Source organism: Fistularia commersonii, chromosome 36 (genome assembly GCF_037954325.1).
Source record: "Fistularia commersonii isolate RoL2024-O1a breed Wild chromosome 36, RoL_Fcom_v1.0, whole genome shotgun sequence".
In the NCBI taxonomy this organism is placed as follows: domain Eukaryota; kingdom Metazoa; phylum Chordata; class Actinopteri; order Syngnathiformes; family Fistulariidae; genus Fistularia; species Fistularia commersonii.
The window spans coordinates 5,861,754-5,875,671 of record NC_141319.1 but is presented as its reverse complement, the minus strand read 5'-3'; the positions used below and the strand labels follow the sequence as shown (position 1 = coordinate 5,875,671).

Below are 13,918 nucleotides of genomic sequence, written 5' to 3'. Positions count from 1 at the left end.
TGTGTGTGTGTGTTTGTACAGTGGGTGGGCTGAGGATCTACTTTTTTCCGCACAGATGGGAGTCCGAAAAAAAAAAGTCCGGCCTCTGAGAAATAGCCTCTTCTGTTCTGCAGTTGCAGGGAAAGAAACAAAACACACCGACACACACACACACACACACACACACACATACACACACACACTTGGACCACATCTATGTGTGTGTGTGTGTAATGTATGCTAATGGAGGCAAATCACTACTTATTGAGCAGGAAGGATAAGTGGCGTGCCGGGAGGGGACGCGTCGGCGTGTTGTGGCGTTCGAGCGCGTTTTACTCACGCCGTTTTCGCCCGTTTAACGACGGCGTCCGGAAATTTCCGTCAGAGCGAGACTCCGCCCCCTGCCCGCACATGGCGGAGGAGAACGCCGAGTGTGCGAAGAAGCTGCGTCGAGCCTCCCGTCCAACAAAGTGCTGGACAGGCGATCGGGGGCCAAAGCGTGATATATGAGACGCTGGAATTTTGCAGGAGACGCCTGTAAAAATATGAGTATCTGGAAGTGTGTGTGTGTGTGTGTGTGTGTGTGTGTGTGTGTGTGTGTGTAGTGTGTGTGTGTGTGTGTAGTGTGGGGGGTTGAGTGGGCGGAGTCACCCTGCACTCACAGACTTCACCACGGCGTCAGAAGGAAAAGCTTTGCTATGGTTGCTATGGAAACGATCACCTGATCAAGAAGATCAGAAGGTCGAGCAGGAAGTGGGCGTGGCTTAAGGAGGAAGCCGTTTTGCAAAAAGGGAATTTTTTTTTTTTCAGATAAATCGGAAAAATTTAAGATGATGGCGCTTCTGTCGCCACGGCGCCCGATCCCGAAGGGGCGGAGTCACACCCCGGACCGGCCAATCGCGGGGCTACGAATAGAAACATGCAACCATTCACCCGCTTGAGGAAATCAGAAACGTTTCTCATTCGTCATCGACGGCGTTTGAATTTCGGCGCTCCGGCGTCCGATCGGCTCTAGTTTCGTTGGTTGTGCATTTATTATCGTGGATGGCGAAGACGTCCATCATCCGGCGGCGAGCGTTATCTCGGGAGCGTTAGCGGCGCCTCGGCCCTCCACCTGCACGCCGACCTCCATGTTCTCCGCCGCCGCGCCGCCAATTAGATCCATCATCTGGTGTTTCCTCCTCCTCGAGATCTCTGTCACCCCAAAACAGCGTTCCTTCCTTTTCGCTTCGTCGTCTTTTCACTCCGACGCTTCCTTTTCTCTCTCTCTTCTCTTTAAATGGACTCGACCAACCCGAAGGTGACTGATGATGCTTTCAGGCTCCGCCGCACCGACAGGCGGTGACGGAGTGTGTGTGTGTGTGTGTGTGTGTGTGTGTGTGTGTGTGTGTGGCACCTGCTCCCTGTCAGTCACGTCGGCGGGTGGCGTTTCCTGGTCGTTCATCCGTGGATCTTCGTTTGCATTGGGTGGGATATTATGGGATGTGTTTTTTTTTTTTTTTTTTCAGAGCGAATCAAAACGGTTGGAGCCTTTCTTCGTTCGCCTGTCAATCAAACGCGTCTCGGGGACGGCGACGGATTCATTTGTTATCAGTCTCGACCGTTCGCCCCGCTCACGGGGTCACATGGGCGTCAGCCAATCTCGTCCATTGGGAGGCGGGGCTTAACCCGGATGCGTCACCTGTCGATCACAGGATCCACGACGTCCAACCGTTCACCCTGTCATTCACACCGTCGGACATTTTTGTCATTTTTGTTTTCGTGGGAGGAACCCGGACAGGAACCAGGAGAGCATGGAGTAGAACTTCTGCCAGCTGGGAATTCTGACCACGGGAGAAAGTGGTAGAACTTGAAGAGTCTGGAGAACATGGAGGGTCCACACAGGGAGAACCTCACTGAACATTGGACTAGAAGGTCCTGCGAGTTGGGTGATAGCACAAAATGGCACCAAGTGAACTGTAGCGAAGTGGACCAGGACATGTATGCTTGGCGCAACCTACAAGGGGATCAGCTGCTTCTCTCCATGAACCAATCAACATGAAGAACGGAGCAACATCCTAAATCAGCCAATAGTGTGCCAAATACTACTTAGCCAAGGTCCCGCCACTGTCGGGAGGAAGACCAAGAGTTTGGAGGAGACTCCTGGAAGCTTCTCACTGCGAGTTGGGTGTGTTTGGACGGCGGGAGGAGAACGTGGTGAGACATGAACGTGGAGAACGTGCAAACTCCACATGGAGAAAAGCCAAAACAAGGACAGGAACCTTCTTGCGGCGCAGAACGCTCAACCACGAAGACCTCGGCATGCATGGACATGTAGCACATGTGTTTTAAACCGAAAGTATCCGTCAGTACGGCGTTGGCGACGTTGAGCGACGGCAAAAGCTAAAAAAAAACAAAACAATTAGCTCAACCGCGAACATCTGCAGCCCGACGTCCATACAAATGCGGGAGAAGCGTCGCGCCGAATAAAGGGACTATTTATTCCTCGCGCCGTTCGTCTCGGCCGCGGGATATTAATGGCGAGGTACTTTTTATTTCCTTGTCACTCTTTCCAAACTCTCTCAACTGAAAAACAAACACCCACTCCGCTTCGAACTCCGGCTTGGAAAATTTTCATAATTTTACATGATACAATGCCTTTTAGCCCGCGCCGCTAATTAGCATACATCTTAATAACTTAACATTTCTTTTACCCATGATGAATACATTGGAATAAATACAGCGAGAGGCATCTCCGCCGTTGCCAGGGGAGACCGGCGAGGAACGGTTGGAACGGATTCCGGTGGCGTGACGCTTTTTTTTTTTTTTTTTTCTCCAGGCCGCAAGTTCCAACAGGCTCCCTAATAATTATTCATCCTAACAAGCAGGTGAAGCCGCCGCCGCCGTCGACGTTTTCTTCGGCCCCAGCAGGTGATGGAGGGGAGGAGGACGAGGAGGAGGAAGAGGGCATGCGAGAAAAGCTGTAATTGAATCGCTCCGATTGTTTTGATTACAACCTCGGAGCTGCGAATCCGGAGCTCCGGAGGCATCAAAGCTGAGCGGAACTCAGAACCGAGAACCACTGGAGATCCTGGAAGCGAGGAAACCACATGATTGATGTTCCACTCTCTGCTTCAAACCGGCAACCGTTAGCTTCCTTGTTAGCCGCTAGCTTCCTTTGGGCGGCCGGTGCAAAAGCTTGAGCCAATCAGGACTGACCTGCGACAGCAATTTTAGATAGAGACGTCGACTGTGGAAGGGAGATGTAGAACCCAGAGGGAAACCAGGAAGGAACCAGGAGAACATGTAGAACCTCATGGAACACTGGACGAGAACCAGGAACCTTCTCACTGCCAGGGAGATGTTCTCGACTCTTTTACACAGAACTTGAAAATAAGACGCACTCACAATTGTTGGTCCTTGATAGCAGCTTGCTTTCTTTGGACAGCTATGTACGAATGGATGGATGGATGGATGGATGGATGGAAAAATAGATTGATTGATGGTAGTTGGCCTCATAAATGACTAACTGATTGCATGGATGGATGGATAGACAGATAGACGGATGGATGGATGGATGGATGGATGGATGGATGGATGGACGGATGGATGGACGAACGGATGGACGGACGGACGGGCGGATGGATGGATGGATGGATTCATAGGTTGATGGATGGATGGATGGATGGATCCATAGATGGATTGATGGATGGATTCAAAGATGGATGGATGGATGGACGGACGGACGGACGGACGGACGGACGGACGGACGGACGGACGGATGGATGGACGGACGGACGGACGGATGGATGGATTCATAGGTTGATGGATGGATGGATGGATGGATGGATGGATGGATCCATATATGGATTGATGGATGGATTCAAAGATGGACGGATGGACGGACGGACGGACGGACGGACGGACGGATGGATGGATTCATAGGTTGATGGATGGATGGATGGATGGATGGATGGACGGATCCATATATGGATTGATGGATGGATTCAAAGATGGATGGATGGATGGATGGATGGATTCAAAGATGGATGGATGGACGGACGGACGGACGGACGGACGGATGGATGGATTCATAGGTTGATGGATGGATGGATGGATCCATAGATAGATTGATGGATGGATTCAAAGATGGATGGATGGATGGATGGATGGACGGACGGACGGACGGACGGATGGATGGATTCATAGGTTGATTGGATGGATGGACGGACTGATGGATGGATGGATGGATGGACGGACTGATGGATGGATGGATGGATGGATGGATGGATGGAGGAGTGACGACTCTCACTCCCAGAGTGTACAATGACTTGCAGATGACGTCCCAAGGAGTAAATTGCCAGCTGTCAGTCGCCGCATTACCACTTAGTGGAATTGCCACGGCAACGGCGCCGAAGTCCTGGCGACCATCTCCGCGGCGCGTTTCCTCCCTCCTCGTTTGCCTTTTGTTTTGTTCTGTTCTTTTTTTTTTTTCCTCTCCTGGCCCGACTCGCGCCTGATCCATTTAGGGGCAGCAATGCGCAGGGAACCGGCCAACTGACGCTCGCGGCCATATTTATTATTTTAATCAGTATTGAAACAAGCAAGTAAACAAACACTTGAGCTGTTTAGCTGGAAACAGTGGCCGTGGCTCGGAATCCAAATGTGTGAAATGGTAATCTCTTTTCACGGCCCGGGCCTCCTTGCCTTTGTCCTCGGAGGGACTCGCGCTGAGATCCGTGACTTGATTTGAATAGGAGGCTCAGACTTGGCACCTCGCCGCAGAGGGAGCTCTCCGGTGGTAGAGCTGGAGGAGATAGATCGGCGTAGACCTTCGGTGTGTGTTTACGTGAGCCGCGGGAAAAAAAAAAAAAAGAAAAGGGCAGCGGGACAGGGGCGTGGTGGTGGTGGTGGTGGTGGGCGGTGGACCCACGGTTGGATAAATAACGTCCTTTCTCAACGACAAACAAAGGTGGATCTTCCCAAAAGTGCCGCGTGGCGTCAAAAAGGCTAAAGCGCTTAGCGTCACACAGGGACGGGTCTAGCTTCGTAGGGGACCCTTTGCAAGATGGGGTTTGGGGGGCCCCTCTTCGGATAGTGGTACAAAACAAAATAAAAACAAACAGGAGCTACTTTTTTGCTAGCTTTTCAGGAAGTAGACTATTTCTCGGTGCAGAGGAACCAGAGACTGTGGACATAGAGCCTCCTACTCTGAGGCAAGGTCTTTTTTACAGTTCCAAAGGAACTCAAGAGACAAAGGTGACCCTCGTAAGCCATACCCGTTACCGGATACTTCTTGCGGGATAGGGAACGCCGTTTTTGACCACTATATTGTCACTTGTTAGCTGTGCTCTTGCGACCAAATGGACAGAAGCAGCGAGGTCTCCTGGCTACGTGTCAGAGGGGTACATACATATTTTTGCCGAAATAAGTACGGAGGTAGCCTGGGCTTTCACTCTGTATTTACCACGGAAACACCGGTTCACTCCTGGTTGGAGTCTAGTGGAAAAAACCTGGTGGTTTGGCCTCCACGGAGCACAGCGGGCTAGCTTGTTTTCCGGACGCTCTGTTAGCATCCATGAAAACTACATCCGCTATCTTGTCGAAGAACCGAAAAAGATATCAGCAACGATGATTTAGCATGTCAGTCGGACGAAATGACAACTAAACCGTTCAAGTCAGAGTAGAATATAATCAATATCGGCGACGCAGCGCTAGCCTGGACTCGCCCCGAGTACATGAACAAATGAATATTTCCATTTCGCAGCCGCAAACCTTGCTTTTCCCCGCGACTAATCGTGGTTTTTTGTCCCCAGGTGATGCCGTACACCGCCTCCCAGCGCACCTCGGACCCCCGAACCCCCCGTGGAAGGTAAGGAGCGGGTCTGATTCCCGCCGCTGAGCTCGGATATCCTGCTCTAGTCGCCTCGTGTCTCTGTTTTGGGCAAAGAGCCGTTTCTCGCCGGCTGTCGGACCGTCTTATTTACGCCGGAGCCGCCGCCAGCTCCATGAATGATTGCTGGATGTAACCCCCAACCCCTCTAAAAAAGCTCCCCCTTTGCCCAAACACACACACACACACACACACCCCTAACGGACAAACAATTGGCCCGATGTTCCCCCTCCCTGCTTAAACACAAAGGGTGCAGGAGTAAACACTGGCGGTGAGCGGCGTGTTGTGTATTTACCTCCCCGCCCCCCCCGTGCGGCACCGGCGGGTCGACGCATGGATTATTTGTTTGTTTGTTTTGGTTTTTTTGGGGTTTCTATGTCGTCGGTGAGTTCGAGTGCCTGTTGAGCTGCGAGATTTGGCAACAGGTGAGCCGCTGCGAGATGGTGAAGTCATTGGATTTGACATTGGAGGGGTCATGACCTCCGGTTGGTCGGTCGGTCGATCGGTTGGTTGGTTGGTTGGTTGGTTGGTTGGTTGGTTGGTTCGCCCATCCTTTGACAAAGAGCTATAAATTTACATATAACACAAAAAAAACATTCTTGCATGTTCTTCCGCTGCTTCCTGAGATGCTTACCGGAAATATGTGTTCATAAACATGTTATTGTGGCGCTATTTTTAAAGGGAATGATCATGTGATTGATTGCCTCCATTTTTTGCACCTCTTGTTCGATATATCATATCATAATAGCATTATAACATTATCTCCACAATACTTTGAGATTTTTCTGACCTGAGAAACGGATACTTTTTCACATATGCACAGATTTGGGGGCTAAAATTATTCTTGATTGAAGGGTTTCAGCATACAATATGAAATATTGAGTATATTCATGGGAGGAGGAATTAAACCGACAGAGCAAACTCATACAGATGGAAAGAAAATATGGAATGGACAAACCCAGATGGACAACAAGCGGACACACCGAAAGACGAGCTTTAATATCCAATTCCTAATTCGATCCTCCTGGATTGAAACACAGTCGTCATTTTGCCGCCTGGTTTTGAGCGGCGGCGGTGAGAAAGGACGGCAGATGCCGTGGCGGAGGGGGGCGTTTTGTGGGCGAATACCTGCCAGGATGGTTCCTCGGCAGCTTTAAACGTCGGAGCTAAATACGGCTGGAGTCTGGTCCACCGTCGGGTTCTCCAACACGGGATGACATAGGGGTTTACCCAACTGTCAGGAGCTGCTTTTGCACTGCGGGTTCTCTTCGCCGTTCCCAGAGTCTTTCCAGAAATTAGGCTGCTTCTTGACGCGTGCAAACAACATGGACCTCATGGAGGTCCGACCCCAAAGCAACGCCTTTTTACGGGTACGTAAGATCTTGGTGGAGCTCAGAAGACACGTCCATGACCGGATACTTCATGTGGATGGTGGAGAACCGTTTGTGAAGGAGTGCTGTGTCTTTGGGTCGGCAGAAATGTGGCTCGCCGACAGCATCCCGGACGGCAATGGACTCTGACTTTAAAAAAAAAAAAATGTAAAAATCAAACCTTGCAATATATACCTCAGCATAACTCGTCATTGTTCGTTGTTCTCTTTGACAAATGATTATAATTTATAATTAAATTATATTTATATTTCTGTTTTTGCACCGGGGGTCTTAGCCTAACGCTATTTCAATGTTCTGTATGTGTCAGAATCAGAATCAGAAAAACTTTATTTGTCCATAAGGGGTAAAACATGGGGTAGCATGATGTTAGCACGTGAACATCAAGAACGAATATTAAAAAATAAAGATATTATTTAAATAATAATAATAATAATTCTAAATAAATAGAAAATGGGGGAAAAAGAGAATTTTATATATATAGATATATAAACCGTAATTTCCGGACGATAAGCCGTGACTTTTTCATGTAAACAATGATGCGGCTAATATACGGACGTTTTTTTCGGGGACGCTAACGAGCTTCACGCCGCTAAAACATTTATCCTCGTCACATCGGACCGATGAAATGACCGGGAAATTTCGAATCTGTTCAACTCCGACACCGAAGAAGACGACTTTGACGGTTTTAGCGCGCAGGAGGAAGCCCGAGATAGCGATCAGCTAGCCGGTGCGGCTAATATAGAGGTGCGCTCAATAGTCTGAAAATGACGGTATATATATATATATATATATACATGCTGTACAAAACTGTCCAAACTGTACAATTGTATCTCTGCACTACATTGTGCAAATTGTCGGTACAAAATCGCTCTACATTTATATGATAAATATGGGGAATTGTTGCTGGGAATTGAGGAGTTGGACGGCTCTGCAGACCAAGGTTGCCCTTCTCCTCTGGGTTTTGGAGGCGGGACGGCGGATTCTGCCACCAGAGAGGAGCCACTGAAAGCCGGGTATGCGGCAGTTTGGACAAAAAAAAGTATATTTTGACTTGGACTTTTAAAAGTGACAACAAGGTCCAATATGAGTATTAATAAGGAGTTAGCTAACGGCTAATGAGGTTCTTCACGTAGGGAAGCGGTGCAGGGAGAAGATGGAACCACCTCGATTGTAGCCGGTCATTATAATATATTTATGATACCGGACAACCACAAGTACCTGGATGTTTATTTAGATAAACCTCTCTTGGTGCTGAGGTCCAACCAGAGCACCTTCAGACCAAAGAACGCCAGTGAAGGGCTTTCTTTCTTGTGGACATCAAACTTTATAACTCCTCCCCTTTCTGCAAGAAGGAAACCTGACAGCATTAATTACATTTGGAGCCATCCGGCAAAATAGTTTCCTTCGGGATTAATAATTTTTTGTTCTGTTGTTCCCGCCATGAAGAACCTGCTTCCGCTTCCGTGTCGTGCTCCTGTTCTTCTTCTCCGCTGGTCGGTTTTTCGAGAGCGAACCTCGAGGTCATGGGATGGAATTCGATATTTTCCTTCGATATTTCCTTCGAACGGCTCCGTCCGAAATCTGGTGCGAAAGCGGACGCGCCATTTCCCCGGGAAGCCGAATCCGACTCGCGTTAAAGGTCGTCGGAGATTCCCGGATGTTAAATTAACGCACGATTCTTTCAAACGGAAATCGAACTTCACTCAGGATCCGGAGGGACGTCGGGTTCGATGTCGCGCCGACGCGAGAGCGGAGAACTCGGAGAGGAAGCGGCGAGCACGCGGCCGCCGACGCCGTTACGTTACGTCGTGGCGAACCGGCACTCAGACCGGCCGACAGAGGAATCCACTCCGGCGTTGCTGCTAAAACGCCCGTCTGTCGCTCGATCAATAAAACATTTAGCCGCGTTTCACGGGAAGAAATGAATAATGGAGGATGAATAAATTAATGGAAAAAGAAAAGAGATTTCCTTTCAGGTGCTACTCTGCACATCCCATAATACTCAGTGGGGGGGGTTGAATCATTACATGCAAATTCGATGACATCATCGGAAGACTTTTTTTTTTTCTTTCCTCCCCTGAGTGTTTTTGACTTCGCCGCGTCTTTAACGACTTGAAAGTGGTAATTTAAGTTTTTTTTTTTCTACTTTTCGACTGCTTAATGGGAGTTCTAGATGCCAAAGTATGTCTTTTAACATCAAACTGTGACAAATTTATGGGCTGATTGGTTTATATTTTCAAAAACTGCTAAGCTGAAAGAAGCCAAATCCGGGTCGGTGACGCCGGAGCGGATTATTTTTATTTCTTTATTCAGCTTTTGTGTCTGGAGCTGCTAAATAAAACCTGTTAAATTTACGTTTAGAAACCTCTCCGCTTCAAAGTGGTTTAATTTGCTCTCCTGTATAAAAAGAACTTTATAAGTAAAACAAATATATACCCGCACCGGCGCCCCCTAGTGGCCACGTCTGGAAGTGCACCTGGCCATTCAGTTTAGAGAAAAATAGCTTAAAGAAATTGTTGTTTTATTATTTAGTTTTTAATTCAAATGTGCAACTTTTTTTTTCCTTTTGTTTATTCATTTAATTTTATTTTAATCGGTATTTAAGATAATCACGACATTCTGATTATATGACTTATATAATATTGACATTAAAATGAAGAGGGTGTTTTTTGCCTCGTTTTAAATAGTTAAGACATAATGTCAAAAAGTTATTTGATGAATAATGACAATTATCATCATCAGGAATAATGTTTTTTATTTATTTTTTGTTTATTTTAATTGAGTGCATCCAACATCAAATTGTATTCATTTTTAATTGGTTGCAAAGTCAAGGGTCCAACCTTGAGCATCACCTAACATAGAGTTCCAGATGTTTTTGCAATATTCAGATCACCATGGTAACGGCACAGTATACCCGCAGGTCCCCGTCGGTTTCGTTTCGCTGTCGGTTGTTGGAGTCGGCCCGTGGAAAACTCGGGGCGGCTTATTTTGCTAGCCACATGGGCTACAAGCCGCCAGAGCCACGGCGTCCACCTGCGCACCCCCGCTCGCTGTGATTGATGGTACGTTCCGCCTCCGGCCTGAATGAAGCGCGGCGTGATGCCAGAGCGCCATTGTGAAGGCCGGCCATCAGGCGAGGAGTCAACATGTCTCCCTCCTCTTCTTCCCCCTCCTCCTTTGGTTACCGCCGAAAAAAAAAAAAAAAAAGAAAAAGCGCGAGGCTTTATTTAGTTAGAGTGGCCAAATCCACCCCCCTTTTTTTTTTTTTTACTTTCTATTCTATTCATTATTGAACCGGTGAGAATGGTAAACACCATGAATTAATAACATGCCCACATTTCCAGCCAGATTTTCTCTCCTGATTTTTTTTTTTTTTTTTTTTTTTTTTGCTGTGTATTTCATAACTTTTGAGGAAAAAGTTTGGTGATTTTTTTTTTTTTTTTTTTGTCATTTGAAAAGTGTCCCTAAAGAGACCCTAAATGACCCGGACGAATATTGAATATTAATGCGCTCTTTTCTTGCACATTATAATGTAATAGCCAGTAATAATATTGCTCGATAATCTTTTCAAAATAGGACTATTTTCTTTCTTCAAATGTCTGAATCTCTTATCATTAATAACCAGATTTGAGAAAAAAGAGAGAAAACCAAAAATCCCCTATTTGGCATTAAAAGAGAGGAAAAAAAAACAGAGTTTATCACCTCCAACTCTCATCATTTAGCTCCGGTATTTATGACCATAAGTTTTATTTACCGCATCGGTGGCAGCCGGTGATTTATGCCGCCATGGCGTCTCACACCGTAATATTTCTCTGAAGAATCTCGTCCGTTTTCGCCTCTCGGCCAACTTGCTTCTTCATTTCTAAATGAGTGCGGAGTTTCGGGTGTTTTCCGAGGTGCTTCATCAAATCCCACTCTTTCAGCCGCAGTCTTTTTGCGTCCTTTTTATTAACAGGGAAAACACGCCGTCGGCTCTGGTGGCGTCTTTTTCGTCTTGGTCACTGACGCAAACGCCACGTACTTCCACGAAATATAACTGTCGTGAAACCCGGCGCTTTGCTTTTGGAAGTCAGAAACTAGCATCATTCTTCGCCCGACGGTTGGGTTTTTTCCGAGTCAAAACGTCCAAGTCGGCTTTATTTTCAATTTCTCTGCATGTACTGGGCTTACAGAAGAATCCAGAAGAAATTTCTCACAAAAGAAACTAAAAAAAAAACAAAAATATTCTTCTACGCCTTTTAGTTTTATTCTGATGTTTTAGCCTAGCGTCGACGCGGTGGAGCCTCCGTCAGTCAAAGTACACTGTCTCCTAGGCAACGGAGATACGTCAGCCATGTGTCGCTCCCATTGCCGTTTTACTTGAGCTACCTTATTTTGTATAACGTTTCAATTCATTCATTTATATATTTATCTTGTTATTAAGGTAAATATCTATGGTGGCACGTGGCGCTAATGGTGGTTAGCGCCGTTAGCGCTAAGCTATAGCTATAGCGATATGATTATAGATATGAATATGAACAGTGCAGTGGAGCAGTGGCAGCACAGTAAGACGAGCTACGCACTATTTATCATTGTGGTAAAGATTATCAAGATAAGAGATCATTTATTATCAGCGGATAATAATTGAATGCAAATTAGCGGTAAAGTTACATTAAACGGTAAACAAACTTTGAGCTACGAAGTGCCCGAAGATAAAAATTGCCGGTGGGTTGGAAAGATGACAGATATTTGACGCCATGAAGACTGAAGAGTATAAATATGTGTGTCACTAACTAGTTAGTAACTAGTTAGTAACAAAACACTGTTTGTGCGCGAGGCTTGAGGAGTCAACGTCAACTAGAGCTAACGGTAGCTTTTGCTAGCGCCAGTTAGCAAACACAAGACAACATTGGTTCCAACACCCAAAACATCTCCTTAACTCCATAAACTCCCACACTGATGCTACATGTACAACTACCCGGACACTCAACCCACCTGGAATACACAAGTCAATAGTTTTAGTCAGAGTGGCGAGTGACTGCTAGCAGCCTGACGCCGACAAACGCTGTATTTGCGCGAGGCTTTAGCCGTCAACCACCCGCTGTTGTGTCACTGCCGCCACCCCCGGTCAAAGTTAGAACGACAACGGCGTCAATTCAAAAATTTCCGGCGTAATATGGGCGAGTGCCATCTGAAACCAAAACAACAACGATATAACAAAAAAAAAAAAAAAATATGTCGGAGGGTGTCTCCATATCCAACAATACCGATCCAATTATCAAAATAGTCCCGGGTGCCACTTATGTGTTATTTGAATACTGAGAGTATATGTTTTTTTTTTTTTTTTTGGGGATGGTTGAAGAGATCATCAAGTAATACTGTAAAGGTACGTGGTAAAATAGCAGCATGACGGTTTCTCTGACAGTTTCTTTCATATCATAATCTTCTTCTTCTTTCGGCTTTTCCTTTCGGGTGTCGCCACAGCGAGTCAACTTTCTCCATCTAACCCTATTCTCTGGATCCTCCTCTCTCACACCAACTACCTTCACATCTTCTCTCACTACGTCCATAAATCTTCTCTTTGGTCTTCCTCGAGCTCCAATTCCAGCATCCGTCTACCGATATATTCACTATCTCTTCTCTGTCCATGACCCAACCATCTCAGTCTGGCTTCTCTGACCTTCTCTCCAAAACATCTAACATGTGCTGTTCCTCTGATGGACTCATTCCTGATCCTCTCCATCCTGGTCACTCCCAAAGAGAACCTCAACATCTTCATCTCTGCGACCTCCAGCTTTGTTTCCTTTATTTTGGTCATTGTTTCTGCCTCTAGTCCAAACATCATCGCTGGTCTCACCACTGACTTGTACACCTTTCCCTTTTATTCTGGCTGAAAGTCTTCTATCCCTTCGAACCCCTGACACTTTTCTCCACCCATTCCAACCTGCTTGGACCGTCTCTTCACCTCTTTTCCACACTCTCCTACGCTCTGGACTGTTGACCCTAAGTACCTGAAATCCTCCAGCTTCTTGATCTCCACTCCCTGTAGCCTCACCGTTCCACCCGAGTTCCTCTCATTCACACACATATATTCTGTCTTGCTGCGACTAACTTTCATTCCTCTCCTCTCCAGAGCATACCTCCACCTCTCTAGATGTTCCTCTACCTGTTTTCTGCTCTCACTACAGATCACAATGTCATCCGCAAACATTTCTTTCATATCATAATAATCCAGTTTATTCGCGGTCGCCTTTCTAACCCCAAGGTCACCTTACGATTCATTCATTCATTCATTCATTCATTCATTATCTGTATCGGCTCGATCCAAGCTGTTGCAGAGAAGCAGGGTACGTCTTGGACGGTTGGACGGTCGATCTCAGGGACGCAAATCGACACCTTCACCCTCTCATTCGCGCGTCACGCCGATTCCGGGACCTCCTGTTGACCCGCCGCTTGTTTTTGGACTGTGCGAGGAAACCCGGGAGCTGGGAGGAAGCCCACGCAGACGCATGCGAAACACGCTAAATCCGTCGCCGTGAGGCGGAAGCGCTAACCATTTCGCCACGGTGCCGCCCCCTTCCAAAAAGTTAAGGAAGATTAAAAAAAGATTAAAAAGATTTAGAGCAGTTGGAGCGGAGATTAAAGAGAGTAGGCAACAGATGGCTTTTGAGCTTGGACTTAAACCGAGAGAGAGAGT

At 46.9% G+C, this 13,918-nt stretch overlaps 1 long non-coding RNA gene across 1 annotated transcript in view; it reads left to right on the top strand.

The window, feature by feature from the left end:
- LOC147213422 (uncharacterized) overlaps positions 1-13,918 on the top strand; it is a 186,034-nt gene that overhangs the window by 48,435 nt on the left and 123,681 nt on the right. Inside the window, exon 2 of the long non-coding RNA XR_015104506.1 lies at positions 5,775-5,830. This is a non-coding gene — a long non-coding RNA (uncharacterized LOC147213422). The remainder of the gene's footprint in view (positions 1-5,774; positions 5,831-13,918) is intronic.